The following is a 14616-nucleotide window of genomic DNA, read 5'->3' as shown; positions in this document are numbered from 1 at the left end:
GTGTGTGTGTGAGTGTGTGCAAATCGGCACTCAATCCACACTTGGGGTAAAAGACGCACAATATCAACGTTTTTATGCCTTGCATATTCTATGTGTTCATTAAACCTATTCGTCTGTAATAATCATCGCTCAATGATAGTATTGATGCAATGACAGATATTACCCACGCCGATGAAAATCGGCAGGGTTATGTACAGGGCTCCGTATGTTTGTTTGTTTGTTTGATTGTAGTCACGTACAAGATAACAAGAAAACGGGTGAACGGATTTGCACCAAATGTTCAGGAAATGTTTGGATAGTGGCAGGAAAGAATCGATTAGATTTTGGTGATAATCGGTTGACCCCTGCAAATTCTGTGTGACCCTGTAGTTTTGACCCCACAGTGTAGTATGATGGTGTGACCACTCCGAACATTTTCCCGTTTTTTACTTTGCACATTTTCTGCTACCCAGACGACGGACTTCGCTGCTCAAATGTTCTAAAGAATGCCAAAATTTACCGTTATTTGAGGGACTAGTCCTTCTGAATTTGTGAAAATTTTGTGAAAGTTCGCTTTCCGTTGTCACAAAATGGCCTGTATTTGGTGATTTTTCATATTAATATTGATTCTTTTTTTCGTTGGAGGAACATTGCTCAATCACGGAAAAATTTTGCTCGGTCCCAGTCACACTGCAGTGCGTATGCTTCCATAGTGCACTATCTCACTGGGCGAAATTTGAAGTCTTGGGCGAAATTTGGACACATGAGCACCATGTCGAGATCACCGCTTCGCACTCTTTTTCATTGTAGAGTGTTTTGGTGGAAGTGAATGTTCGGATAGTGACAGGGAAGAATCGATTAGATTTTGGTGATGATCATTATTCACCCCTGCAAATTCTATGTGACCTTGTAGTTTTGACCCAATAGTATAGTATTGCAACTACTCTGTCAAGTCTGTAGCGCCGCTAATGCGTGGGTCTGCCGCTTTTGACGGCCCCTGTAGTTAATTCTGTGGACAAACAATAAGTGAAAGATTTAATCGCAAGCACACACATCATGTCATCTTTTGATGAACTTATCATGTTGTCTCTTCCTTTACCATGTTCAAGTGATTACATGATCGGGGGGGGGGGGTGGAAGGGTAGCTGCGTTGAGGATTTTAGTCAATATCTGTGAACATTAATAATGACTGTTTCTGTCACTCAGACACTAGGGGACCAACTTTAAGCGATAGAGTAAGAAAAACAGGAGTTAAATCGCGGTAGGAGACAATATTTCAGAAGAGATTGATTATCCTGTCACATAGGATATAGGAAACGTGTTGAAGCTGAGTTTCATTGATGTTAAACCCAACTCGGTATTTTGTGCAATATTTTGTTCCTGGTTGTCCGGCTCTGTACGCAGTAATTTTGTCAGTTGTTCGTTAGTTTCAATTTCTTGTTAATAGGGTAATTTCTTCAAGACCTACAGATCTTACTCTTCTTCAGAGAGCCTGCAGCTTGGTTGACTGCCTTCGTGCCTGAAATCTTATTATTTTTGCATCAAAGAGTCAAGATATGGGCAAATGAATTATTCTATAGGTAGTATTGTAATTTGCTGAAGAGAAAATTATTCTGACAATGACTGAAAATGAAACGAGTGAAACAAGTTATAAATATTATCTTAAGATTAACGTGTAACCCTGTAATCAACTGTTTGGTATTTTACCTTTCTTTTCTTCACTATTTATGTGTATCTTTCTACTCTAATTGTTACAGAGTCGTCTTTTTGAGGCTGCTACTATGTCAACGATATCAAGCAGCTCCAGCGTATCGATTTTGAGCATATTCCTTATTGCCCTCTACCGGTTCTTAACTGTCAGGATCGATCCTTTCGGAACGCGCAAAGTTGTGACGACGAGGCGCTGTTTGGCAGTGTGCATCACCATATGGGTCCTCTCTGTAATTTCCAACGTGTTGGAGAAAGTATCACCAGAGGGAAGCGTCACCCGCCGTACTATGTCTGCACTTCATGGTACAGGAATGGTGGGCGTTCTGTTCTTTACGGGGATAGCGTACTTTCTAATTTACATCGGGATATCGCGTCCCTCGTCCGGTGGGCATGCCGTACCTGTCGACGCTCAGAAAATCAAAGAAAATCAACGCCTTCTACGCACATTTGCCTTGATATACGGCACGTCTGCAGTATATTTGACGGTGTCCTCTTCAGGTCCACTAACGACAGCTGTGACCGGGCACACCACTATGTTATGGCTTGTTGAGATGTTTTGTTGGGCTTCGATCCTCAATAATACGACCAATCCGGCCATTTTCTTGTGGCGGTCTCGTGATTTCAGGATGCTAATTTGCCACTGCGGTTGGGCTAGAAGGCGGGCTGCTGCAGTTTGTGTTATTGATGTCGTTCCGAAGAGCAAGTAACAAGATTCCCGTGTTGGCAAGAAGTCCTAACAGTAAGGGATAGCAGAAACATGTAAGAATATGTATGATCTCTGGTTTAATTCTTTTCATAGTGCCATCTATTGAAAGGGTACACCTCACGAGTGTCGACCAGGACTCATACAGCTCACGAGTCATAGCGCTCGTGAGTCATACAGCCCATGACGCCAGTGTGTTATACTGCCCTCTTACGGGCAGTGTTTGAGATGTATGTTATATTGTTGTTGTACAACCTTCGCCCCTTTCGGCCGGCATGTGTTGCATGAGCATAATAAAGTTTGCTTAAACCTTAACTATTGTGACTGGTTATCCATCCCCGAACGATGTTCTTGTAATGGCGTGGTGGCAGCTACATGGGATCAAGTACCCTGCTCTTCCCTCGTTACCGATGGATTTTATGCATGATATGGCAGCCAGTCGGTCGGCAAAACGTGTCGTGATAGGTAGTTATGGTTTGCTTGCATCTGCTGTAGTCCCATACATAGCCCTTGAATGGCTGTTCCCTGTCCCCTCTTGAGGCAACGACCTCGCACCCAGGCCCGAGAGAGAGAGGCCGCCCCTACCAGTATTCTAACCAGAAGTACAATGTACCAGGTACCTTACAGTGTTTGCGATTCTGAGTCAATTCAAATCAAAAGAAATGAAAGCAATGAATGGATGACTGAGGATGATTATGTCGGTCTTGATTATGATGATTTCTGTGACGATTATGATGATGAAAGTTATGACAGTTGTGATGAGCCCTTCGGGGACCCTAACCAACCTCGTCCCCATGAGGATCTAGTATTGCATGCTACTCGGTATGATGGCGTCAATCCAAGTTCATGTAACATTACTCCTCGTCCTGTCCCTATGTGTATGAGTAGTCTTAGTGTTAGTGAGTCCAGTCGTTCTAATGTTAGACATACAGTTCACAGTTGCCCAATATGTCTCGTGGCCAATCGCCCGAACCAGCATCACATCAGTGATTGCTCATTCCTACCAGAGCATGAAAGAGATATCATTACATGTGCTCGCCAAGCGGCGTCCATCCTTGGCTACTCTGATTCCCTGTGTCCATATGACAATTATCTGGATGATTATGATGAGCTAGAGTCAGAATGTGATTTCTCAGAAGTTGATGATTGTTTTGATGATCTTCATGACAGTGCTTTGGCTACAGATATTGTCTGCTTGTCTGCTAGGGTATGTGTTGCTGATTCAGACAGTACTAGTCTTGGAGAGGCAAAGCATATGTGAGATTTAGACAGGTCAATAGGGTTTCAAGACAATTCTTACTGCTATGATCGTGGCTCATCGCAGTCGGATGAGTTCCACTTCCGGGTTGATCAGTCACCACAGTGTCCAGTAGCTAGTCCCTCAGTGTTGCCTGAAAAGGCTTGTATGTCTCCCTACATTGACCTTGACCACGGTCAACAGACTATCCGGGTTACTCTTGCCAGTGGTTCGCCACAGAACTTCATTTGCTATTCAGTGTTCAAGAGTCTCGGAGGTGTTTTTTCGGACTCTTCTGAAGCTTATCCAGTTGATCATTCTTCACCATATGCAGTTGTTGGAGGGACGTGCCTCACACTTACCAGAGATGGAAAGGCATTTCTCTTTGAAGGGTTAGTTGTTGACTCTCCGGATGTTATAATTGAGGCAGGCATTCCGTTCATAGTGTTGCACGACATTACCATCCGTCCCGCAAAGCGCAGTATCACAATTGGTGATGGACCTTCGTACACCTATGGTCCTGATCCTACACCAGAGGTAGATATTCGTCTTTCCCGCTCGCCTCCGATGTCTCTCAGCCTTCCCCGGTACAACTCGCCTTCATCTATCTCTGATGATGTGACCGCACCTTCACCAGCCAGCAACGGTCACCACCAAGGCATAGGCCTACGCCCCCATTCCCAGGATGCTGAGGCTGCACGTCAGTGTCTAGCTCAGTCGGAGCTAGCCATCATTCCCACCCCTGAGATGAATCGCACCATCCCTGATGTCACCGATGATGATTCCTCTGGTGCCCTAACCACACCTCGTCATCGCTCTGGCTTGCCAGCATGCCAGCCATCTTCAGCTGTCAACCAGTGTCCCTCACCCACTGATGAGCTTCCTGTGGATGTTCTCAATATCAGTGTTAGTAGCATCAGCACTCCTTATCGACGCAGTGGCCCCCAGACCATCCTCGCACTATCGAGATCAACGACCCTCCTGGGCGCCCCCCAGATGCATCCAGAGGACCCCGTGTCTTCACCAGTGCCTCCACTCCTGGAGATACATCTCACGTTCCACGGCGTGAGAAGAGTACTACTCCTCGTGTTCAGCTCTGCACATTGGTGATGTCTCCAACCTCAGGCATTGCTCCTACTCCTCGACCAGGTCACTCCACGGGCTTGCATGTAGGACCCCCTCCTGGCCGTCCTCCAGACATTGACTGTATATTCCGAAGCTCCCTGATAACTGATAACCCCCATTTTTGACCTCAGTTACCGGGTGTTCCTGGACTCTGACTTGTGAACTGAATTGTGTGCCACATGCCTGCTTCATTTTTATAAGTTTGTGTGAATTGTGTATAGTTCTGCAACTTTTGATATTTTGGCACTCTGAGATTTAAAACTCAGGTTCATTTTTTGTTTGTTTTTGTGATTGTATGAAATCTATGCGCAGCATGCATTTTTTTTTTTTTTTTAGCATACTATATTACAAAGTTGCTGATATTTTTGTTCTGGTCTAAAGTGCTTTGCATTGATTCTGATTCATGTAATGTACGGAGACAGTGTATGTATATTGTTATTGGATGCAAGTACATGTTGTAGTATACATCATGTAAGCAGCCAGTTGACTTGCACATAGCAAGTTGTGCAAATCTGAATAACATGTTTACCGTTTTATGTAGGTAGCATAATCATACACATGATGGTTTTGACAGCAACTCAAGTATAAGTCAGCATTTTTATGTTAGTGTTTTTGCCTTTCAGTTTGCCCAGTGTGTATGATTCTTTGCACACATGTAGGAGAGGTGAGATTTTTACAGTTAAACTCGCATAAGTCGATCTTCTCGGGACTGAGCAAAACACATCGACTTAGGCGAGTTTCGACTTGTGCGTAAGTCGAAAAAATCGACTTACAGTTACACCACGCGTACACATGTATAATGTACATGTATGTTGTCTACTCTGGAGCCGAGAGCTGGAGCGGTGTGCCCGATATTTGCCCTTCAGCAAGACACTTTATCCACATTGATGCAGGCCAGGGCTCCACACTAACTTTTATTTTGGTGGCCCAATCGGGCCACCAAAATGATTGATTTTTTTTTTTTTTTTGGTGGCCCGAAAAAAAAAAACAAGCAAAACTAAATCGGTCCTACTAAACATAGAAAAATAAATATTAAGTATTACTGTAGTGATACAGGACGGTACCCACGTCTAAAATAAATAGATAGAAAATTTAATCGCCTTATACCATTATTTGGAGTTAAATGTAGCAAAAAAGGCTGCTGAAAACTACTTATCCAATAAAGGTGAGCCAATGGAGTAAAATGGAGTCAAAAGGGGCCTGAGCTTTCGATCCTAGCAGAATCTTCGTCAGAGGCAAAATGACAAACAAGCAGGGAAAGCAATCACATATAAGGACTTCACGCAACAAGAACAGACAGGGACAAGCTGGGTACACAGAACAAAGAAAACAAAGGAGAGGGTGGGAGGTCATGGGCAAGGAGCCCAACAGGTAAAGGGAGGGGGATTAAAGCAGGAGGGTGGACAGACAGAAGGCAGAGGAGAGGGGACAGAGAAAAGGCAGAGGGGGGTCTGTGATGATCATGAGGATCAAGGAGGCAACCAATGAAGGAAAAGGATGAATAGGGAGGCAACATCAAAGAGAATGGCATAACATTAAAATGCGAGCGAGCGAAGCGAGCGAGCTTGAAAGTTTTGACATTTTACAGTAAAAAAACTGCCGTTTGTGGCTGTATTTTTTCGCTTTGGAAATTAAGAGGGCGCACAGGGCGCAACTGCTGGCAGTTCGTACTGGCAGCAACATCAGGAGAATGGCATAATGATTAAATCCGAGCGAGCGGAGCGAGCGAGCTTCAAAATTTCGACTTATTACAGTCCCAAAACTGCCGTTTGTAGCTTTATTTTTAGCTTTGGAAATTAAGGGGGAGCACCGGGCGAAAACTGCTGGCAATTTATGGCAGCAACATCATGAGAATGGCATAATGATTAAATGCGAGTGTGCGAAGCGAGCGAGCTTGAAAAATTTTGACATCTTACAGTCCCCCCAACTGCCATTTGTAGCTATATTTTTTGCTTTGGAGATTAGGGGGGGGGGGCGCACCGGGCGCAACTGCTGTCAATCACTGTTAGCAACATCAGGGGAATGGCTTAGCGCTTAAATGCGAGCGAGCGGAGCGAGCGAGCTTTAAAATTTTGACATTTTACACCCCAAAAACTGCCGTTTTTAGCTATATTTTTGCGATTTGGTTTGTCCCACTTTTATGGGGGAACCATCCCCCCCCCCCCATCGACGCCTCTGCATATGAGGGAGCTTTTGTTAAGTGAAAGATATGCTGCACACTCTTTGACAAATTAGGGAAATATACGTCAATCTCAACAGTGTACTTTTCGAAAGGGATCCAGTATAGCGGAGCTTTTGCATGTTTATGATTGCAATTCAACGATTTGGTGCATAGTTCTGGCGGTATTTGGACAATAATTCCATTAAGAAAGTTCGAAATTTGTCCTCATCTCGGAAATTGCTTGGGGGATAAATGATTTGCCTGCCTAAACACTTTCGTAGGGGCGGGGCAAATGCCCTTTGCCCCCCCCCCCCCCAGATATTTTCGACGCCCCTGATCTTCCCTGGGTATACCCATAGATGTATCTTGACTGAATTATCAGCCACTGTCGTTCCTCATGAATGATTCAGGAAATGGAGGGGGTTCAATTATGGCAATATAGTTTTATTATTGTTTGCTTGTTTGTTTTCGTACATATTTTGCAAGTTACTCTCGTCTTAGCATGTTTACATGTAGGCCTACACTATTTGACGTTGTCAACGTCTGAGCCATACCTTACAGTGTATGTCCATGTCCGCGAGAGAGCGAAGCGAGCGAGCGCTTGAGAAAATTATGCATTCGATTTCCTGCAAGATAGAATACTGTTCAGCTCTGTTACCTGTCTGAAGGCCGGCGTACAAACGTCATGCAATATGCCAAAATTGATACAATCACATTTCTGCTTCCTCCATTTTTTTTCTTCAAAATTCAGGGGGGGGGGGAATGATTGTACAGGCCATCCCCCCTCCTCCATTTCAGGGGGGGGGGATATATCCCCCCCCCCCCCATCCCCCCCCCCCCGGGATTTACGCCCATGTAAACAGTCATGGTGAGGTTTCAAGGAAGTGTGTATGTGCGCGCACACATGATAATTTAGTGTCCCTTTGTGCGTGTGTGTGTGTGTGTGTGCGCGCGCGTTTGTGTGTGCGTGTGTGTGTGTATGTGTTAGTGTATATGATGGAAGAATGTGTTTATTATGTCAGCGTATGTGTTTTGGCTGCGCGTGGGGAGGGCTGTTGTTGGCATAAGCGTTGTATTGATTTTATCAGCAGCTTTGAGTTTGAGGAGTTTGTTTGACGGATTTGTATGTATGAATTCGGAGTGGTGCTTGCGTGCGGGCGGATGCTGCTTTTATGCATACGGTCCATTATGTCTTATGAATCAGCATTGGGAAGTCGTTTCATCAGGAAGGAAGGTGGTATCGGTTCGGGTGTGTGTGTGTATGTGGGGAGGGGGTTATGTACATTTCGTTATTGCGAAAGTTCGTCATTCTGAAGGCTCTTTAGTCCAAAGGTTCTTTATTCCGAAGGTTCGTTATTCCGAATTTCATTTTTGGATCAACGAACCTTCGGAATAACGCTACAAACGTTCGGATTAACGAACCCTTTTTCATTTTCGGATTAACGAACCTCTAGGTATAGGGAATTATGTGTTTCGGATAATGAACCTTCGGAAAAAAACGAACCTTCGGAATAACGAACAGCACCCGTTTGTGTGTATGTTTGTGGGTGTGTGTATGTATGTGGGTTGGTGAATGTGGGTGTGCGATGATTTAGGTTTTGGTTAATCTGGGGTTGGTGGGTTGGGGATTTGATTTGAAGAAGGATAGTTATAATGGTATGACAGATTTTGGTAGGATTTGATATTTAGGATAGATGTAGATTTGTTTCGGTGGGGGGGGGGGGGTGGTCGGGTTTTTTATGACTGACTTCATTCTAGATTTGTACAATGTATTTGTGTGTTTTTTTTTTAATGTATAATATGCCCTTGTAAGTAAGAAGGTGTTATATGATCCAAACCAACATATTCAAGGGATATAGGTTTGGTACATGTCAAAACTTTCTCGTGAAGAAATTGTTAGTAGGGTTGATCTATAATCGAGTTATCTATGTTGAAGTGAGATTATTTGTAGTAAAAACTCTCAAACGGATTTGTTTGTGTTTTGAATTGCATTTGTAACGTTTTTGTTCATGTTACACCCAGAATGGGTTGATTTATGAATGATTTGAATAAAATCAATTAATGTCAAGGAAAAACAACAAAAAAGTGTTGAGATGGTTTATTTGCATTATGAGGATTATTTTGTTTGAATGTTTGTTGGTGTTTGTTTACAATACGTATGTATTGGCGGTGTCCATATGACAAAGAATAATGACATGGAAGTTGTAGTTAAGACTGATGAAAGAATATGACTACAGTGAAAAAATGAACAAAGACAGATAACATTTAGGGAGGGTACCTCTCTCGTATGCCTTTTCTCTCGGTCTCTCTCTCCTAGCACTCCTCACCGCTGAAATTGACACATCCATACTATTTTGAAATCAACGCTGCTGTGAACTCTATAAATACAGTGTACGTGTTCATACACGTTGAAGGGTTTTTCATTGCCACAGTTATGGTGTAGTGCCTGCTGCTCAAAAAAGTTCGTTCGCACAAACATCAAAACACAAACACAAACAGACACACGTACGCATACAGGCACACGTATACACACAGACAAACAAACCACTACCACTATACAACCACCACACATGCACAGTTTCTACATTGTATTATTATACTCCAAACACACACAAGCACACACGCACACACACACACACACACACACACACACACACACACACACACACACACAAGGGCGCCGGAAGCGGGGGGGGGGGGGGGGCAGGGGTGGCACTTGCCCCCCCCCCCCCAAAAAAAAAAAAAAAAAAAAAATGTTGGAGGGGGGGGGGGGGCAAAACGAGTTTTTGCCCACCCAAAGTGCCCCCTGTAACAAATAATTAATCACTGATTTAAAGACCAAAATGAACAATAAAGGAATATTTCTTGTCTAAATGTTGTAATTTCATAACTGAAAATGCAAAAATTTTCGCGTCTTCCGGGGCGAACACTAACAACATACATTATTGTATCTATACACTAATAGTAACTTATGAGTAAATTTAGTGTATAGATGGTAGCCTCGTGTCCTCGAGTGTGCCCACTGAAACATACCTTTAGTAAACCTTACATTTTTCATTTTCTTCTTTGCTTTCTAGCAGTATAAGAATATGTTTTATTGTTCGAACGATGCGATCACGTTAAAGCTTTTAATGCATACATTTCAGATAAATTGCAAAGTGAAAGTGGCTCGCTCTTTCTGCCCGTACTTATAGTAAAATGAAAAGTTTTCATAAGTTATTATCATAGTCCTTCGCAGTGATTTCTTTTACTATTCTTTTACTCAGAAATTTAATTTAAAATGCTCTATAAAAGCGACTTTTATAGTCTATATTTACAAAAAGTCCCTACCGTGGGAGGGGGTACCCTCCCCCGCTCGGTCGCTTCGCTCCCTCGACGAGAATCTCACACCATCACATGATATACCCCCGTATGTTAAGATCATGGTCCTTCCAACTGATTTTTGTTCAATGTGTTAATTCCCTAGAAATTTGCTTTTAAATGTTCTATAAACGCGACTTTTATACTCTGTTTTTACAAAAAGTCCCTACCGTGGGAGGGGGTATCCCCCCTCCAACACCCTCCCCCCCCCCCGCTCGCTCGCTTCGCTCCCTCGCCGAGGATCTCGCACCATCGCATCATAAATGTACTCCCGTTTGTTATGATCATAGTCCTTCCAACTGATTTCTTCAATATGTTAATTCCCTAGAAATTTGCTTTAAATTCTCTATAAACGCGACTTTTATACTCTGTTTTTACAAAAAGTCCCTACCGTGGGAGGGGGTATCCCCCCTCCCACACCCTCCCCCCGCTCGGTCGCTTCGCTCCATCGCGTACTGTCTAATTTACATCGGGATATCGCGTCCCTCGTCCGGTGGGCATGCTGTCGACGCTCAGAAAATCAAAGAAAATCAACGCATTCTTCGTACATTTGCCTTGATATACGGCACGTCTGCAGTGTTTTTGACTGTTTCCTGTTCAGCTCCACTAACGATAGCAGTGACCGGGCACACCACTATGCCCTGGCTTTTTGAGGTAATTTGTTGGGCTTTGATCCTCAATAATACGACCAATCCGGCCATTTTCTTGTTGCTGTCACGTGATTTCAGGACGCTAATGATATTAAGTCATTTTTTGCCATTGTAGTTGGGCTCGTAGGCGGGAAATAATTTGTGTAATTGACGTTGTACCGATCAGCAAGTAACGAGAAGACTCCATGTTGGCAAGAAACGCGCCAATAGTAACAGTAAGGATAGCAGAAACATGCATGTAAGAAAATGTATGATCTATCGTTTTGTTCTTTTCAAAATTTGAAAGGAATTTGTCATTTCAGAATGACATCTATTCAAAGCGTCGTTCTGCGCATAGTTTTATCCTGTCCAAATCAAGGAAGACAACCACGTCAAAAATAAGCACACCATCCTAAAGTTAAAAAAGGAAAAGGTAAAGCCTCTTTAAAGAAGCCATATATAAATATTGTATATATATATGTGTATATGTGTATATATATATATATATATATATATATATAGATAGATATATATTATATACATGCTGCAAAAACTGAACAAAACAGAACTAGATCTTAGCACAGTGATACATATGGTATAAATTTAAAATTAATAGTCAAAGGACTTTATGAGTTTAACCTCAACATTAACGAAATGTATGGAAAAGCAATAAAGAATAAAGAAAGACTCAGTGCATAATAAGGTACAGGAGGTGATCCCAAAAGATACTCGGATAACGTAAAAATTACATTATATCTCATACTATGTAGTATGTATGTATATTTATATGTAAATGTATATATGACATGTGTATGATATGTATATGTATATATATTTAATTATATTAAATTTTGTCTTAAATTTTGTATTCTATGCAAATTTACGGAACAGAAAAATCATCCAATTTTGTTTTTTTTTTTTGTTCCTTGGAACTGAAACTCGTCAAAAAATAACAGGAGGCTTTATAAAACAGATTTGAATCCCAAAATGCGCATGTGGATTGAGTGAACACAGGAGACTGCAGTATACCTAGAACACGTCAAGTTTGAGGTAAAATCCGTCGAGAAGTTTTGAATTTTAATATCAAAGCAGCCATCGCTGGATAAGGAGACTGCCCTTTTGCAGCGTAAGACAATGAATGAAATAAAGCGATAATTCCGCAAAAAAAAAAGTTTTCTTTGTGAAGAAAAAATATACATTCACTCAACTTGTTGGTGACATATGTTGATTTATTGTCTTTTGCTAATGTGTGCATTTCCCTTTTTTTCTGCTGTTTGTGTGTCTTCTTGTTTTTGTCATCAGTGTCTGTACCGCACCACCTCATTTTCTCATTTCAAGTTTGTATTTTCCCCTGTATTTCAAAATAAGTACTACGTGAGTTCTGTCTACAATACTTTACATGCATCATATAAATCAGTGATCAAATGCCCAATCTGTACATGGGTAAACGTCTTATTACTATAATTGTTTTTCCAGTGATCCAGGATTTCAATACAAGTCCCTCTTTTCTCTAGATCGCTCTTTCTAACTTTACATTTGTCATCATCGCAAAGCATGCATATTTTTTTCTCATTATGTATTATATTCATTCGTTCTTACACTCTGTCTTATTCTTTTATGACTTGTACTTCTTACAAATACCACCACCTCATTTTCTAATTTCAAGTTTGTATTTTTCCCTGTATTTCAAAATAAGTACTTCGTGAGTTCTGTCTATAATACTTAACCTGCATTATGAAAATAAGTTATCAAAATAATGCTCAATCTGTACCTGGAATTACGTCCTATTAGTATGATTGTTTTTCCAGTGATCCACGACTTCAATACAAGTCCCACTTTTCTCTAGATTGTTCTTTCTAAATTTACAATTGTCATGATAATGATAATGATAATGAATACCATTTATATAGCGCTTAATACTAATGTTTCTAAGCGCATAAGTCATCATTGCAAAGCATGCATATTTTTTTCTCATTATGGAATATCCATCCGTTCTTATACTCTATCTTATTCTTTTATGAATTGTACTTCTTACAAATAGTTACACGATATCCCTGTCAATTGTTATACTTTGTATTATGTATCATATTTCGTTGGATGAAAATAAAGCGTGACTGAATGGAAAACAAAATTAAAAAACTACAACAATTTGCCTACTGCTGTATTTGCTTCTCAGTAAAACAAGGTTTGAAATCACTTGATTCCATCAAGAATAGAATAAATGATGTGAATCCGGCTTGAAAGCTGAACAGAGAGCAAGTGACAATGTATGCAGGACACTTCGCATCAAGAGCGTTTTCTATGTCCCTTTCAATTGACATTTCGGCCTCTGTAAGAAAATGCTTATAAGATTCCAAGGATTCGAAAATAAAAAGGAAAAATTTTCTTTGTATTTTCTTTGTATCTCTTTGTCTTTTCGGCTTTTGAGAGTCTGTGTCAGCTACATTAGGCGTTCCAGGTCACTACTGGGAAAGAGAAAGATTCAAAAATAATGTTGTAAATGTCACACTCCATGATGCGATGCCCCTTAGGCAATTGGGTGCGCCATAATGGTTGTATAAGCACTCATAAATAATGAAGATAAATCCATGTGTGGTGCACATGCGTACAAGAAGCTGCAGCCACTTCGCCTAGTTCGACATGGCACGGTAGCCGCAGCGGTTTCAGTGTGGATGTTAACATGTCGACATCGAGATGAAATTATGCAATGTATCCGAAATGAGGGAATTAGCGTTCCGGTTCCCACAATCTGCAAAGGTGCCCTTCATTCACATTTAGCGTTCTTATCTACAAACTTGAAAATTATAAACTGTCATCGTTCTAAGCAACAATGATCAAATCATCAGTAAGCTCGGGGCCAGATATTGACTTGGCGTCAAACTGGTATATGGACCACGCCCCGTTCATTCGTGCTCCGTGTCACCTTCTCGCCGTGGTGCTGAACGCGGTTATCGTCTGTACGATTCTTGGCCGTCGAAAAGCGCGAAAGCAGCACAACATTTTCGTCTGTAACCTAGTCCTGGCCAACCTTACAAACGCGATCTTTGTAGCGATATATGATCTTTGGCAGGGCGAAAAGGTGAGTGTGAGTACGCAGCTTAAGATATAAAGTTATTTTGTTATGTATCTTTCATATTAGATGTACAATCCATACCAGTGGTTTTTTTCTATCAAGACTGAAAGCCTTTTTTTTTTCTATCAAATTGACGTTTCAGAATATCTTCATGTATTTGGGCAAAATTTCTGTATCAAACCAAATTCATTTTCACTCTCTCGAGCGTAAGAGTCGCCGTAATCATTGGTTACAAGTTAAAAATTTCTGCCAAAAGATTACCCATGCCTTGGTAGGTTACTGCCTAAATGTATTGCAGAGAAAGCCTTGGGCATATTTTAATTTACGTAATTTAATATCTTCGTCCGTCAATTGATCGGTATTGGACAAGTGCAGAACATACATATTATTATATGAGTATCTGAATATAAGAACGACCCAAGTTCATGGAAGACCACTTCGAGTAAACTTTAAAAAACTTCATATCTTTGTATTTGTCCAATGATATTATATTTGAATGTGATGGGAAGGCGGATATTACTATTCCAATTAACATTTGCATTAATTGTGGAGAGGCCATTTTGTGTGATGGACTTGGGTCGTTCTTTGAATCATATACATGATATTCTGCTATAGAGATGAGAGAAGAATGAGAGAGGG

Source organism: Diadema setosum, chromosome 12, assembly GCF_964275005.1.
Source record: "Diadema setosum chromosome 12, eeDiaSeto1, whole genome shotgun sequence".
Classification (NCBI taxonomy): Eukaryota; Metazoa; Echinodermata; class Echinoidea; order Diadematoida; family Diadematidae; genus Diadema; species Diadema setosum.
Note: the sequence above shows the minus strand (reverse complement) of the source record.